The sequence below is a fragment of the Schistocerca piceifrons genome, unplaced genomic scaffold (assembly GCF_021461385.2).
Source record: "Schistocerca piceifrons isolate TAMUIC-IGC-003096 unplaced genomic scaffold, iqSchPice1.1 HiC_scaffold_154, whole genome shotgun sequence".
Classification (NCBI taxonomy): domain Eukaryota; kingdom Metazoa; phylum Arthropoda; class Insecta; order Orthoptera; family Acrididae; genus Schistocerca; species Schistocerca piceifrons.
Genome location: NW_025727391.1, coordinates 1 through 13,554, shown reverse-complemented (window position 1 = coordinate 13,554; position 13,554 = coordinate 1). Strand labels below are relative to the sequence as shown.

Below are 13,554 nucleotides of genomic sequence, written 5' to 3'. Positions count from 1 at the left end.
ATACTTACCTGGCGTAGAGGATACCGTGATCATGAAGGCGGTTCCTCCGGGGTGAGGCTTGTCCATTGCACTTCGGTCGAGCTGACCCCCGCGATTACTCCAAATGCGAGTAACTCGGGCGCATAATTTTTGGTAGTCGGGACTGCGTTCGCGCTGTCCCGGTGCTAATCTCCGTTACAATCAAAGCCTCTCCTCGTGTTGGACGATAAGTACTGACTGTGAGTAATTTACCAGCTTCTCATAACCGATGATGCCTCCACTAGAAGCGACAAAACACACTAGGAAACGGCGTCGAAAGCCAGAGCCAGCGCACTGCTCTTCAACCGCGTGGCACGCGCGCTCGTAATAACAGCGGCAGCCGCGAGATGGCTCAGGCCATCTAACTTGGCTACGATTTCCGTATTAACGGTCGAACGGCCCCTTTTAGCATTCTCTGCCCATAAACGGATTGCGCGCCAAACGTTATTCGGCGGCGCGGCATTCCCTGCAAGCACAGTGACTGCTGTGGCGCGAGCGGGCGTACAGGGGCCATCGGCCAGCCGAACGCTTTGGCGCCTGTGGCATGGTACATGAGGGGCCGGAAGCAAGCGTCTAGCGTAGCGTCTCGGGACTTGCAGACTTGCGGCACTTGAGGAGCTTGTGGGGATGTGAATCGAAGGAAATAACATGACGAGCTGCACCGAAAACGAGAAACATAGATTCTAGCCAACAGCGCCCTGTGCTCCCAGGCGAGGCGGCCACCCATCCAAGCCCAACGTCGGTGATCGGACGAGAACCGGCGTATTTGCACCCCTTTCTTACCCCGCTGCCGTTGGCGAGTGACTGCTGCAACGTGTGCTGGCAAGTCAGCTTCGGATCCTCACTTAACTTCCACACACAGTGAATATCTTCCTGGCCACGACAGTTTCCCGCCGCAGTTGACGTCTACCTGCTCCAAGGAATGGCCTTTCGTCGCAGTGGTTGTGTTTCATCTGACAACTTTGCAGGCAACCTAAAATAACGCTTGGAAATGAGCAATTAAAGCACGAGGAGGACTGACTGAAAACGGCCGCATGAAATTATTAAGCTCGGTTTCGATTGCAACAGTTCCAATGAAATACTCACGTACACTAATTGCAGAGGTAGGTAGGAATAAATAAATAAATTCGTTGTTGAATCACTACATTCGGAAAAAAAAAAAATATACACTGTATTGTTTAATATCATTTCTTTACACTTCAGAACTGTTACTACTTCAAAAACAAGCAATTTAATTTATCCTTACTTACTCCATGTCCAAGCAAAGAGGCAGAGAGGGGTGAATGTAATGCCTGCAGCAGTTTCAAATGTTTGCACATATAAAACTACTCATAGCGTCACCATAGTCATAAGATATTAATCATTTATGAAATGCCGCAAAATTAATCTGCAGCAAGCTGTGTTGCCATCAGATGGCAATGGCATTGTTTTGACAGTGCTACCTAGTAGTGGTGCAGCCTAAACGAATTAATTACTTCCCCTAAACTTTTCCATCTAGCTTAAATAATGAAGCATTATACTTTCATATGCGTGAAGGAAATATCTCCACATTCTGAATTAAAGAGAACACAAATTTCGTCCGAGCTTTCCAGATCGTGCTCGAGATGAACAGAAAAAAAAAAAAAAAGAAGTGTTACCTTACCTTCAAGTGTCTTCTGTTCCATCAGCGTCCAATGGGGTAAGTTGCAGTTTTTTGCTGATTATTGCCTTTCCTTAAGAGCCTGCTGACGTGATGTTTGTCCCTCGTGTACAACACCCACGAGTGCATACAGCTTCCTTAGAACATCTGATAGTCTGAGCTTGGTCCTTCGGTTGCTCAGCGACAGACAAGGGCGATTGACAATGCTGCCGTATTTCCTAGCACTATGGGCTCCCACGGAGGGAGCAAAGGTAAGAGAAATAATTGATTTTGTGGCTTGCACTGTGGCTGGAAGAAACAGTCATTCAGCAAATCTCATTTGCCGTTTTGACACCGGCCGAGAAAGAGGGCGACTTTCAGGCGGAGAGGGTGGCTCGAAGGCGGTAACCCCGACATGGCCCGCCATCTCCCGGAGGGTGCAGTAACTTAACCCCAGCAACGGCCGGCGCCGCGAGTCGCGATGTCTTCCGCACGAAAAATGCATCGCTTTCTGCAGAAGGCCGTTATTGTGCCTGTCTGCCTGCTAACTCGACGGCCAACAGCGCGTTTCTAAGGAAGCAAGTACATTCACGGCACCATGCTCTTCGCCGAATGCGACAACGTCAAGAGTTCTCGTTCCACTACGATAGCGCGACGCATTACAAATATTCGCCTGTGGCCGAGGAGAAGCATACTTACCTGGCGTAGAGGATACCGTGATCATGAAGGCGGTTCCTCCGGGGTGAGGCTTGTCCATTGCACTTCGGTCGAGCTGACCCCCGCGATTACTCCAAATGCGAGTAACTCGGGCGCATAATTTTTGGTAGTCGGGACTGCGTTCGCGCTGTCCCGGTGCTAATCTCCGTTACAATCAAAGCCTCTCCTCGTGTTGGACGATAAGTACTGACTGTGAGTAATTTACCAGCTTCTCATAACCGATGATGCCTCCACTAGAAGCGACAAAACACACTAGGAAACGGCGTCGAAAGCCAGAGCCAGCGCACTGCTCTTCAACCGCGTGGCACGCGCGCTCGTAATAACAGCGGCAGCCGCGAGATGGCTCAGGCCATCTAACTTGGCTACGATTTCCGTATTAACGGTCGAACGGCCCCTTTTAGCATTCTCTGCCCATAAACGGATTGCGCGCCAAACGTTATTCGGCGGCGCGGCATTCCCTGCAAGCACAGTGACTGCTGTGGCGCGAGCGGGCGTACAGGGGCCATCGGCCAGCCGAACGCTTTGGCGCCTGTGGCATGGTACATGAGGGGCCGGAAGCAAGCGTCTAGCGTAGCGTCTCGGGACTTGCAGACTTGCGGCACTTGAGGAGCTTGTGGGGATGTGAATCGAAGGAAATAACATGACGAGCTGCACCGAAAACGAGAAACATAGATTCTAGCCAACAGCGCCCTGTGCTCCCAGGCGAGGCGGCCACCCATCCAAGCCCAACGTCGGTGATCGGACGAGAACCGGCGTATTTGCACCCCTTTCTTACCCCGCTGCCGTTGGCGAGTGACTGCTGCAACGTGTGCTGGCAAGTCAGCTTCGGATCCTCACTTAACTTCCACACACAGTGAATATCTTCCTGGCCACGACAGTTTCCCGCCGCAGTTGACGTCTACCTGCTCCAAGGAATGGCCTTTCGTCGCAGTGGTTGTGTTTCATCTGACAACTTTGCAGGCAACCTAAAATAACGCTTGGAAATGAGCAATTAAAGCACGAGGAGGACTGACTGAAAACGGCCGCATGAAATTATTAAGCTCGGTTTCGATTGCAACAGTTCCAATGAAATACTCACGTACACTAATTGCAGAGGTAGGTAGGAATAAATAAATAAATTCGTTGTTGAATCACTACATTCGGAAAAAAAAAATATACACTGTATTGTTTAATATCATTTCTTTACACTTCAGAACTGTTACTACTTCAAAAACAAGCAATTTAATTTATCCTTACTTACTCCATGTCCAAGCAAAGAGGCAGAGAGGGGTGAATGTAATGCCTGCAGCAGTTTCAAATGTTTGCACATATAAAACTACTCATAGCGTCACCATAGTCATAAGATATTAATCATTTATGAAATGCCGCAAAATTAATCTGCAGCAAGCTGTGTTGCCATCAGATGGCAATGGCATTGTTTTGACAGTGCTACCTAGTAGTGGTGCAGCCTAAACGAATTAATTACTTCCCCTAAACTTTTCCATCTAGCTTAAATAATGAAGCATTATACTTTCATATGCGTGAAGGAAATATCTCCACATTCTGAATTAAAGAGAACACAAATTTCGTCCGAGCTTTCCAGATCGTGCTCGAGATGAACAGAAAAAAAAAAAAAAAGAAGTGTTACCTTACCTTCAAGTGTCTTCTGTTCCATCAGCGTCCAATGGGGTAAGTTGCAGTTTTTTGCTGATTATTGCCTTTCCTTAAGAGCCTGCTGACGTGATGTTTGTCCCTCGTGTACAACACCCACGAGTGCATACAGCTTCCTTAGAACATCTGATAGTCTGAGCTTGGTCCTTCGGTTGCTCAGCGACAGACAAGGGCGATTGACAATGCTGCCGTATTTCCTAGCACTATGGGCTCCCACGGAGGGAGCAAAGGTAAGAGAAATAATTGATTTTGTGGCTTGCACTGTGGCTGGAAGAAACAGTCATTCAGCAAATCTCATTTGCCGTTTTGACACCGGCCGAGAAAGAGGGCGACTTTCAGGCGGAGAGGGTGGCTCGAAGGCGGTAACCCCGACATGGCCCGCCATCTCCCGGAGGGTGCAGTAACTTAACCCCAGCAACGGCCGGCGCCGCGAGTCGCGATGTCTTCCGCACGAAAAATGCATCGCTTTCTGCAGAAGGCCGTTATTGTGCCTGTCTGCCTGCTAACTCGACGGCCAACAGCGCGTTTCTAAGGAAGCAAGTACATTCACGGCACCATGCTCTTCGCCGAATGCGACAACGTCAAGAGTTCTCGTTCCACTACGATAGCGCGACGCATTACAAATATTCGCCTGTGGCCGAGGAGAAGCATACTTACCTGGCGTAGAGGATACCGTGATCATGAAGGCGGTTCCTCCGGGGTGAGGCTTGTCCATTGCACTTCGGTCGAGCTGACCCCCGCGATTACTCCAAATGCGAGTAACTCGGGCGCATAATTTTTGGTAGTCGGGACTGCGTTCGCGCTGTCCCGGTGCTAATCTCCGTTACAATCAAAGCCTCTCCTCGTGTTGGACGATAAGTACTGACTGTGAGTAATTTACCAGCTTCTCATAACCGATGATGCCTCCACTAGAAGCGACAAAACACACTAGGAAACGGCGTCGAAAGCCAGAGCCAGCGCACTGCTCTTCAACCGCGTGGCACGCGCGCTCGTAATAACAGCGGCAGCCGCGAGATGGCTCAGGCCATCTAACTTGGCTACGATTTCCGTATTAACGGTCGAACGGCCCCTTTTAGCATTCTCTGCCCATAAACGGATTGCGCGCCAAACGTTATTCGGCGGCGCGGCATTCCCTGCAAGCACAGTGACTGCTGTGGCGCGAGCGGGCGTACAGGGGCCATCGGCCAGCCGAACGCTTTGGCGCCTGTGGCATGGTACATGAGGGGCCGGAAGCAAGCGTCTAGCGTAGCGTCTCGGGACTTGCAGACTTGCGGCACTTGAGGAGCTTGTGGGGATGTGAATCGAAGGAAATAACATGACGAGCTGCACCGAAAACGAGAAACATAGATTCTAGCCAACAGCGCCCTGTGCTCCCAGGCGAGGCGGCCACCCATCCAAGCCCAACGTCGGTGATCGGACGAGAACCGGCGTATTTGCACCCCTTTCTTACCCCGCTGCCGTTGGCGAGTGACTGCTGCAACGTGTGCTGGCAAGTCAGCTTCGGATCCTCACTTAACTTCCACACACAGTGAATATCTTCCTGGCCACGACAGTTTCCCGCCGCAGTTGACGTCTACCTGCTCCAAGGAATGGCCTTTCGTCGCAGTGGTTGTGTTTCATCTGACAACTTTGCAGGCAACCTAAAATAACGCTTGGAAATGAGCAATTAAAGCACGAGGAGGACTGACTGAAAACGGCCGCATGAAATTATTAAGCTCGGTTTCGATTGCAACAGTTCCAATGAAATACTCACGTACACTAATTGCAGAGGTAGGTAGGAATAAATAAATAAATTCGTTGTTGAATCACTACATTCGGAAAAAAAAAATATACACTGTATTGTTTAATATCATTTCTTTACACTTCAGAACTGTTACTACTTCAAAAACAAGCAATTTAATTTATCCTTACTTACTCCATGTCCAAGCAAAGAGGCAGAGAGGGGTGAATGTAATGCCTGCAGCAGTTTCAAATGTTTGCACATATAAAACTACTCATAGCGTCACCATAGTCATAAGATATTAATCATTTATGAAATGCCGCAAAATTAATCTGCAGCAAGCTGTGTTGCCATCAGATGGCAATGGCATTGTTTTGACAGTGCTACCTAGTAGTGGTGCAGCCTAAACGAATTAATTACTTCCCCTAAACTTTTCCATCTAGCTTAAATAATGAAGCATTATACTTTCATATGCGTGAAGGAAATATCTCCACATTCTGAATTAAAGAGAACACAAATTTCGTCCGAGCTTTCCAGATCGTGCTCGAGATGAACAGAAAAAAAAAAAAAAAGAAGTGTTACCTTACCTTCAAGTGTCTTCTGTTCCATCAGCGTCCAATGGGGTAAGTTGCAGTTTTTTGCTGATTATTGCCTTTCCTTAAGAGCCTGCTGACGTGATGTTTGTCCCTCGTGTACAACACCCACGAGTGCATACAGCTTCCTTAGAACATCTGATAGTCTGAGCTTGGTCCTTCGGTTGCTCAGCGACAGACAAGGGCGATTGACAATGCTGCCGTATTTCCTAGCACTATGGGCTCCCACGGAGGGAGCAAAGGTAAGAGAAATAATTGATTTTGTGGCTTGCACTGTGGCTGGAAGAAACAGTCATTCAGCAAATCTCATTTGCCGTTTTGACACCGGCCGAGAAAGAGGGCGACTTTCAGGCGGAGAGGGTGGCTCGAAGGCGGTAACCCCGACATGGCCCGCCATCTCCCGGAGGGTGCAGTAACTTAACCCCAGCAACGGCCGGCGCCGCGAGTCGCGATGTCTTCCGCACGAAAAATGCATCGCTTTCTGCAGAAGGCCGTTATTGTGCCTGTCTGCCTGCTAACTCGACGGCCAACAGCGCGTTTCTAAGGAAGCAAGTACATTCACGGCACCATGCTCTTCGCCGAATGCGACAACGTCAAGAGTTCTCGTTCCACTACGATAGCGCGACGCATTACAAATATTCGCCTGTGGCCGAGGAGAAGCATACTTACCTGGCGTAGAGGATACCGTGATCATGAAGGCGGTTCCTCCGGGGTGAGGCTTGTCCATTGCACTTCGGTCGAGCTGACCCCCGCGATTACTCCAAATGCGAGTAACTCGGGCGCATAATTTTTGGTAGTCGGGACTGCGTTCGCGCTGTCCCGGTGCTAATCTCCGTTACAATCAAAGCCTCTCCTCGTGTTGGACGATAAGTACTGACTGTGAGTAATTTACCAGCTTCTCATAACCGATGATGCCTCCACTAGAAGCGACAAAACACACTAGGAAACGGCGTCGAAAGCCAGAGCCAGCGCACTGCTCTTCAACCGCGTGGCACGCGCGCTCGTAATAACAGCGGCAGCCGCGAGATGGCTCAGGCCATCTAACTTGGCTACGATTTCCGTATTAACGGTCGAACGGCCCCTTTTAGCATTCTCTGCCCATAAACGGATTGCGCGCCAAACGTTATTCGGCGGCGCGGCATTCCCTGCAAGCACAGTGACTGCTGTGGCGCGAGCGGGCGTACAGGGGCCATCGGCCAGCCGAACGCTTTGGCGCCTGTGGCATGGTACATGAGGGGCCGGAAGCAAGCGTCTAGCGTAGCGTCTCGGGACTTGCAGACTTGCGGCACTTGAGGAGCTTGTGGGGATGTGAATCGAAGGAAATAACATGACGAGCTGCACCGAAAACGAGAAACATAGATTCTAGCCAACAGCGCCCTGTGCTCCCAGGCGAGGCGGCCACCCATCCAAGCCCAACGTCGGTGATCGGACGAGAACCGGCGTATTTGCACCCCTTTCTTACCCCGCTGCCGTTGGCGAGTGACTGCTGCAACGTGTGCTGGCAAGTCAGCTTCGGATCCTCACTTAACTTCCACACACAGTGAATATCTTCCTGGCCACGACAGTTTCCCGCCGCAGTTGACGTCTACCTGCTCCAAGGAATGGCCTTTCGTCGCAGTGGTTGTGTTTCATCTGACAACTTTGCAGGCAACCTAAAATAACGCTTGGAAATGAGCAATTAAAGCACGAGGAGGACTGACTGAAAACGGCCGCATGAAATTATTAAGCTCGGTTTCGATTGCAACAGTTCCAATGAAATACTCACGTACACTAATTGCAGAGGTAGGTAGGAATAAATAAATAAATTCGTTGTTGAATCACTACATTCGGAAAAAAAAAATATACACTGTATTGTTTAATATCATTTCTTTACACTTCAGAACTGTTACTACTTCAAAAACAAGCAATTTAATTTATCCTTACTTACTCCATGTCCAAGCAAAGAGGCAGAGAGGGGTGAATGTAATGCCTGCAGCAGTTTCAAATGTTTGCACATATAAAACTACTCATAGCGTCACCATAGTCATAAGATATTAATCATTTATGAAATGCCGCAAAATTAATCTGCAGCAAGCTGTGTTGCCATCAGATGGCAATGGCATTGTTTTGACAGTGCTACCTAGTAGTGGTGCAGCCTAAACGAATTAATTACTTCCCCTAAACTTTTCCATCTAGCTTAAATAATGAAGCATTATACTTTCATATGCGTGAAGGAAATATCTCCACATTCTGAATTAAAGAGAACACAAATTTCGTCCGAGCTTTCCAGATCGTGCTCGAGATGAACAGAAAAAAAAAAAAAAAGAAGTGTTACCTTACCTTCAAGTGTCTTCTGTTCCATCAGCGTCCAATGGGGTAAGTTGCAGTTTTTTGCTGATTATTGCCTTTCCTTAAGAGCCTGCTGACGTGATGTTTGTCCCTCGTGTACAACACCCACGAGTGCATACAGCTTCCTTAGAACATCTGATAGTCTGAGCTTGGTCCTTCGGTTGCTCAGCGACAGACAAGGGCGATTGACAATGCTGCCGTATTTCCTAGCACTATGGGCTCCCACGGAGGGAGCAAAGGTAAGAGAAATAATTGATTTTGTGGCTTGCACTGTGGCTGGAAGAAACAGTCATTCAGCAAATCTCATTTGCCGTTTTGACACCGGCCGAGAAAGAGGGCGACTTTCAGGCGGAGAGGGTGGCTCGAAGGCGGTAACCCCGACATGGCCCGCCATCTCCCGGAGGGTGCAGTAACTTAACCCCAGCAACGGCCGGCGCCGCGAGTCGCGATGTCTTCCGCACGAAAAATGCATCGCTTTCTGCAGAAGGCCGTTATTGTGCCTGTCTGCCTGCTAACTCGACGGCCAACAGCGCGTTTCTAAGGAAGCAAGTACATTCACGGCACCATGCTCTTCGCCGAATGCGACAACGTCAAGAGTTCTCGTTCCACTACGATAGCGCGACGCATTACAAATATTCGCCTGTGGCCGAGGAGAAGCATACTTACCTGGCGTAGAGGATACCGTGATCATGAAGGCGGTTCCTCCGGGGTGAGGCTTGTCCATTGCACTTCGGTCGAGCTGACCCCCGCGATTACTCCAAATGCGAGTAACTCGGGCGCATAATTTTTGGTAGTCGGGACTGCGTTCGCGCTGTCCCGGTGCTAATCTCCGTTACAATCAAAGCCTCTCCTCGTGTTGGACGATAAGTACTGACTGTGAGTAATTTACCAGCTTCTCATAACCGATGATGCCTCCACTAGAAGCGACAAAACACACTAGGAAACGGCGTCGAAAGCCAGAGCCAGCGCACTGCTCTTCAACCGCGTGGCACGCGCGCTCGTAATAACAGCGGCAGCCGCGAGATGGCTCAGGCCATCTAACTTGGCTACGATTTCCGTATTAACGGTCGAACGGCCCCTTTTAGCATTCTCTGCCCATAAACGGATTGCGCGCCAAACGTTATTCGGCGGCGCGGCATTCCCTGCAAGCACAGTGACTGCTGTGGCGCGAGCGGGCGTACAGGGGCCATCGGCCAGCCGAACGCTTTGGCGCCTGTGGCATGGTACATGAGGGGCCGGAAGCAAGCGTCTAGCGTAGCGTCTCGGGACTTGCAGACTTGCGGCACTTGAGGAGCTTGTGGGGATGTGAATCGAAGGAAATAACATGACGAGCTGCACCGAAAACGAGAAACATAGATTCTAGCCAACAGCGCCCTGTGCTCCCAGGCGAGGCGGCCACCCATCCAAGCCCAACGTCGGTGATCGGACGAGAACCGGCGTATTTGCACCCCTTTCTTACCCCGCTGCCGTTGGCGAGTGACTGCTGCAACGTGTGCTGGCAAGTCAGCTTCGGATCCTCACTTAACTTCCACACACAGTGAATATCTTCCTGGCCACGACAGTTTCCCGCCGCAGTTGACGTCTACCTGCTCCAAGGAATGGCCTTTCGTCGCAGTGGTTGTGTTTCATCTGACAACTTTGCAGGCAACCTAAAATAACGCTTGGAAATGAGCAATTAAAGCACGAGGAGGACTGACTGAAAACGGCCGCATGAAATTATTAAGCTCGGTTTCGATTGCAACAGTTCCAATGAAATACTCACGTACACTAATTGCAGAGGTAGGTAGGAATAAATAAATAAATTCGTTGTTGAATCACTACATTCGGAAAAAAAAAATATACACTGTATTGTTTAATATCATTTCTTTACACTTCAGAACTGTTACTACTTCAAAAACAAGCAATTTAATTTATCCTTACTTACTCCATGTCCAAGCAAAGAGGCAGAGAGGGGTGAATGTAATGCCTGCAGCAGTTTCAAATGTTTGCACATATAAAACTACTCATAGCGTCACCATAGTCATAAGATATTAATCATTTATGAAATGCCGCAAAATTAATCTGCAGCAAGCTGTGTTGCCATCAGATGGCAATGGCATTGTTTTGACAGTGCTACCTAGTAGTGGTGCAGCCTAAACGAATTAATTACTTCCCCTAAACTTTTCCATCTAGCTTAAATAATGAAGCATTATACTTTCATATGCGTGAAGGAAATATCTCCACATTCTGAATTAAAGAGAACACAAATTTCGTCCGAGCTTTCCAGATCGTGCTCGAGATGAACAGAAAAAAAAAAAAAAAGAAGTGTTACCTTACCTTCAAGTGTCTTCTGTTCCATCAGCGTCCAATGGGGTAAGTTGCAGTTTTTTGCTGATTATTGCCTTTCCTTAAGAGCCTGCTGACGTGATGTTTGTCCCTCGTGTACAACACCCACGAGTGCATACAGCTTCCTTAGAACATCTGATAGTCTGAGCTTGGTCCTTCGGTTGCTCAGCGACAGACAAGGGCGATTGACAATGCTGCCGTATTTCCTAGCACTATGGGCTCCCACGGAGGGAGCAAAGGTAAGAGAAATAATTGATTTTGTGGCTTGCACTGTGGCTGGAAGAAACAGTCATTCAGCAAATCTCATTTGCCGTTTTGACACCGGCCGAGAAAGAGGGCGACTTTCAGGCGGAGAGGGTGGCTCGAAGGCGGTAACCCCGACATGGCCCGCCATCTCCCGGAGGGTGCAGTAACTTAACCCCAGCAACGGCCGGCGCCGCGAGTCGCGATGTCTTCCGCACGAAAAATGCATCGCTTTCTGCAGAAGGCCGTTATTGTGCCTGTCTGCCTGCTAACTCGACGGCCAACAGCGCGTTTCTAAGGAAGCAAGTACATTCACGGCACCATGCTCTTCGCCGAATGCGACAACGTCAAGAGTTCTCGTTCCACTACGATAGCGCGACGCATTACAAATATTCGCCTGTGGCCGAGGAGAAGCATACTTACCTGGCGTAGAGGATACCGTGATCATGAAGGCGGTTCCTCCGGGGTGAGGCTTGTCCATTGCACTTCGGTCGAGCTGACCCCCGCGATTACTCCAAATGCGAGTAACTCGGGCGCATAATTTTTGGTAGTCGGGACTGCGTTCGCGCTGTCCGGTGCTAATCTCCGTTACAATCAAAGCCTCTCCTCGTGTTGGACGATAAGTACTGACTGTGAGTAATTTACCAGCTTCTCATAACCGATGATGCCTCCACTAGAAGCGACAAAACACACTAGGAAACGGCGTCGAAAGCCAGAGCCAGCGCACTGCTCTTCAACCGCGTGGCACGCGCGCTCGTAATAACAGCGGCAGCCGCGAGATGGCTCAGGCCATCTAACTTGGCTACGATTTCCGTATTAACGGTCGAACGGCCCCTTTTAGCATTCTCTGCCCATAAACGGATTGCGCGCCAAACGTTATTCGGCGGCGCGGCATTCCCTGCAAGCACAGTGACTGCTGTGGCGCGAGCGGGCGTACAGGGGCCATCGGCCAGCCGAACGCTTTGGCGCCTGTGGCATGGTACATGAGGGGCCGGAAGCAAGCGTCTAGCGTAGCGTCTCGGGACTTGCAGACTTGCGGCACTTGAGGAGCTTGTGGGGATGTGAATCGAAGGAAAATAACATGACGAGCTGCACCGAAAACGAGAAACATAGATTCTAGCCAACAGCGCCCTGTGCTCCCAGGCGAGGCGGCCACCCATCCAAGCCCAACGTCGGTGATCGGACGAGAACCGGCGTATTTGCACCCCCTTTCTTACCCCGCTGCCGTTGGCGAGTGACTGCTGCAACGTGTGCTGGCAAGTCAGCTTCGGATCCTCACTTAACTTCCACACACAGTGAATATCTTCCTGGCCACGACAGTTTCCCGCCGCAGTTGACGTCTACCTGCTCCAAGGAATGGCCTTTCGTCGCAGTGGTTGTGTTTCATCTGACAACTTTGCAGGCAACCTAAAATAACGCTTGGAAATGAGCAATTAAAGCACGAGGAGGACTGACTGAAAACGGCCGCATGAAATTATTAAGCTCGGTTTCGATTGCAACAGTTCCAATGAAATACTCACGTACACTAATTGCAGAGGTAGGTAGGAATAAATAAATAAATTCGTTGTTGAATCACTACATTCGGAAAAAAAAAAAATATACACTGTATTGTTTAATATCATTTCTTTACACTTCAGAACTGTTACTACTTCAAAAACAAGCAATTTAATTTATCCTTACTTACTCATGTCCAAGCAAAGAGGCAGAGAGGGGTGAATGTAATGCCTGCAGCAGTTTCAAATGTTTGCAACATATAAAACTACTCATAGCGTCACCATAGTCATAAGATATTAATCATTTATGAAATGCGCAAAATTAATCTGCAGCAAGCTGTGTTGCCATCAGATGGCAATGGCATTGTTTTGACAGTGCTACCTAGTAGTGGTGCAGCCTAAACGAATTAATTACTTCCCCTAAACTTTTCCATCTAGCTTAAATAATGAAGCATTATACTTTCATATGCGTGAAGGAAATATCTCCACATTCTGAATTAAGAGAACACAAATTTCGTCCGAGCTTTCCAGATCGTGCTCGAGATGACAGAAAAAAAAAAAAAAAGAAGTGTTACCTTACCTTCAAGTGTCTTCTGTTCATCTCGAGCACGATCTGGAAAGCTCGGACGAAATTTGTGTTCTCTTTAATTCAGAATGTGGAGATATTTCCTTCACGCATATGAAAGTATAATGCTTCATTATTTAAGCTAGATGGAAAGTTTAGGGAAGTAATTAATTCGTTTAGGCTGCACCACTACTAGGTAGCACTGTCAAAACAATGCCATTGCCATCTGATGGCAACACAGCTTGCTGCAGATTAATTTTGCGGCATTTCATAAATGATTAATA

At 48.9% G+C, this 13,554-nt stretch overlaps 6 non-coding genes across 6 annotated transcripts; all 6 read left to right on the top strand.

Annotated features, from left to right (window-relative positions):
- Window positions 1-162, top strand: LOC124734609. Its single transcript, XR_007009414.1, has one exon. It is a non-coding gene; the product is annotated as a U1 spliceosomal RNA (small nuclear RNA).
- A 2,165-nt stretch (window positions 163-2,327) lies between these two features.
- On the top strand, window positions 2,328-2,489 carry LOC124734608. Its single transcript, XR_007009413.1, has one exon. It is a non-coding gene; the product is annotated as a U1 spliceosomal RNA (small nuclear RNA).
- Window positions 2,490-4,652: 2,163 nt separating this feature from the next.
- On the top strand, window positions 4,653-4,814 carry LOC124734607. Its single transcript, XR_007009412.1, has one exon. It is a non-coding gene; the product is annotated as a U1 spliceosomal RNA (small nuclear RNA).
- A 2,163-nt stretch (window positions 4,815-6,977) lies between these two features.
- Window positions 6,978-7,139, top strand: LOC124734604. Its single transcript, XR_007009410.1, has one exon. It is a non-coding gene; the product is annotated as a U1 spliceosomal RNA (small nuclear RNA).
- Window positions 7,140-9,302: 2,163 nt separating this feature from the next.
- LOC124734592 lies at window positions 9,303-9,464 on the top strand. Its single transcript, XR_007009399.1, has one exon. It is a non-coding gene; the product is annotated as a U1 spliceosomal RNA (small nuclear RNA).
- A 2,163-nt stretch (window positions 9,465-11,627) lies between these two features.
- LOC124734606 lies at window positions 11,628-11,789 on the top strand. Its single transcript, XR_007009411.1, has one exon. It is a non-coding gene; the product is annotated as a U1 spliceosomal RNA (small nuclear RNA).
- Window positions 11,790-13,554: the final 1,765 nt, after the last annotated feature.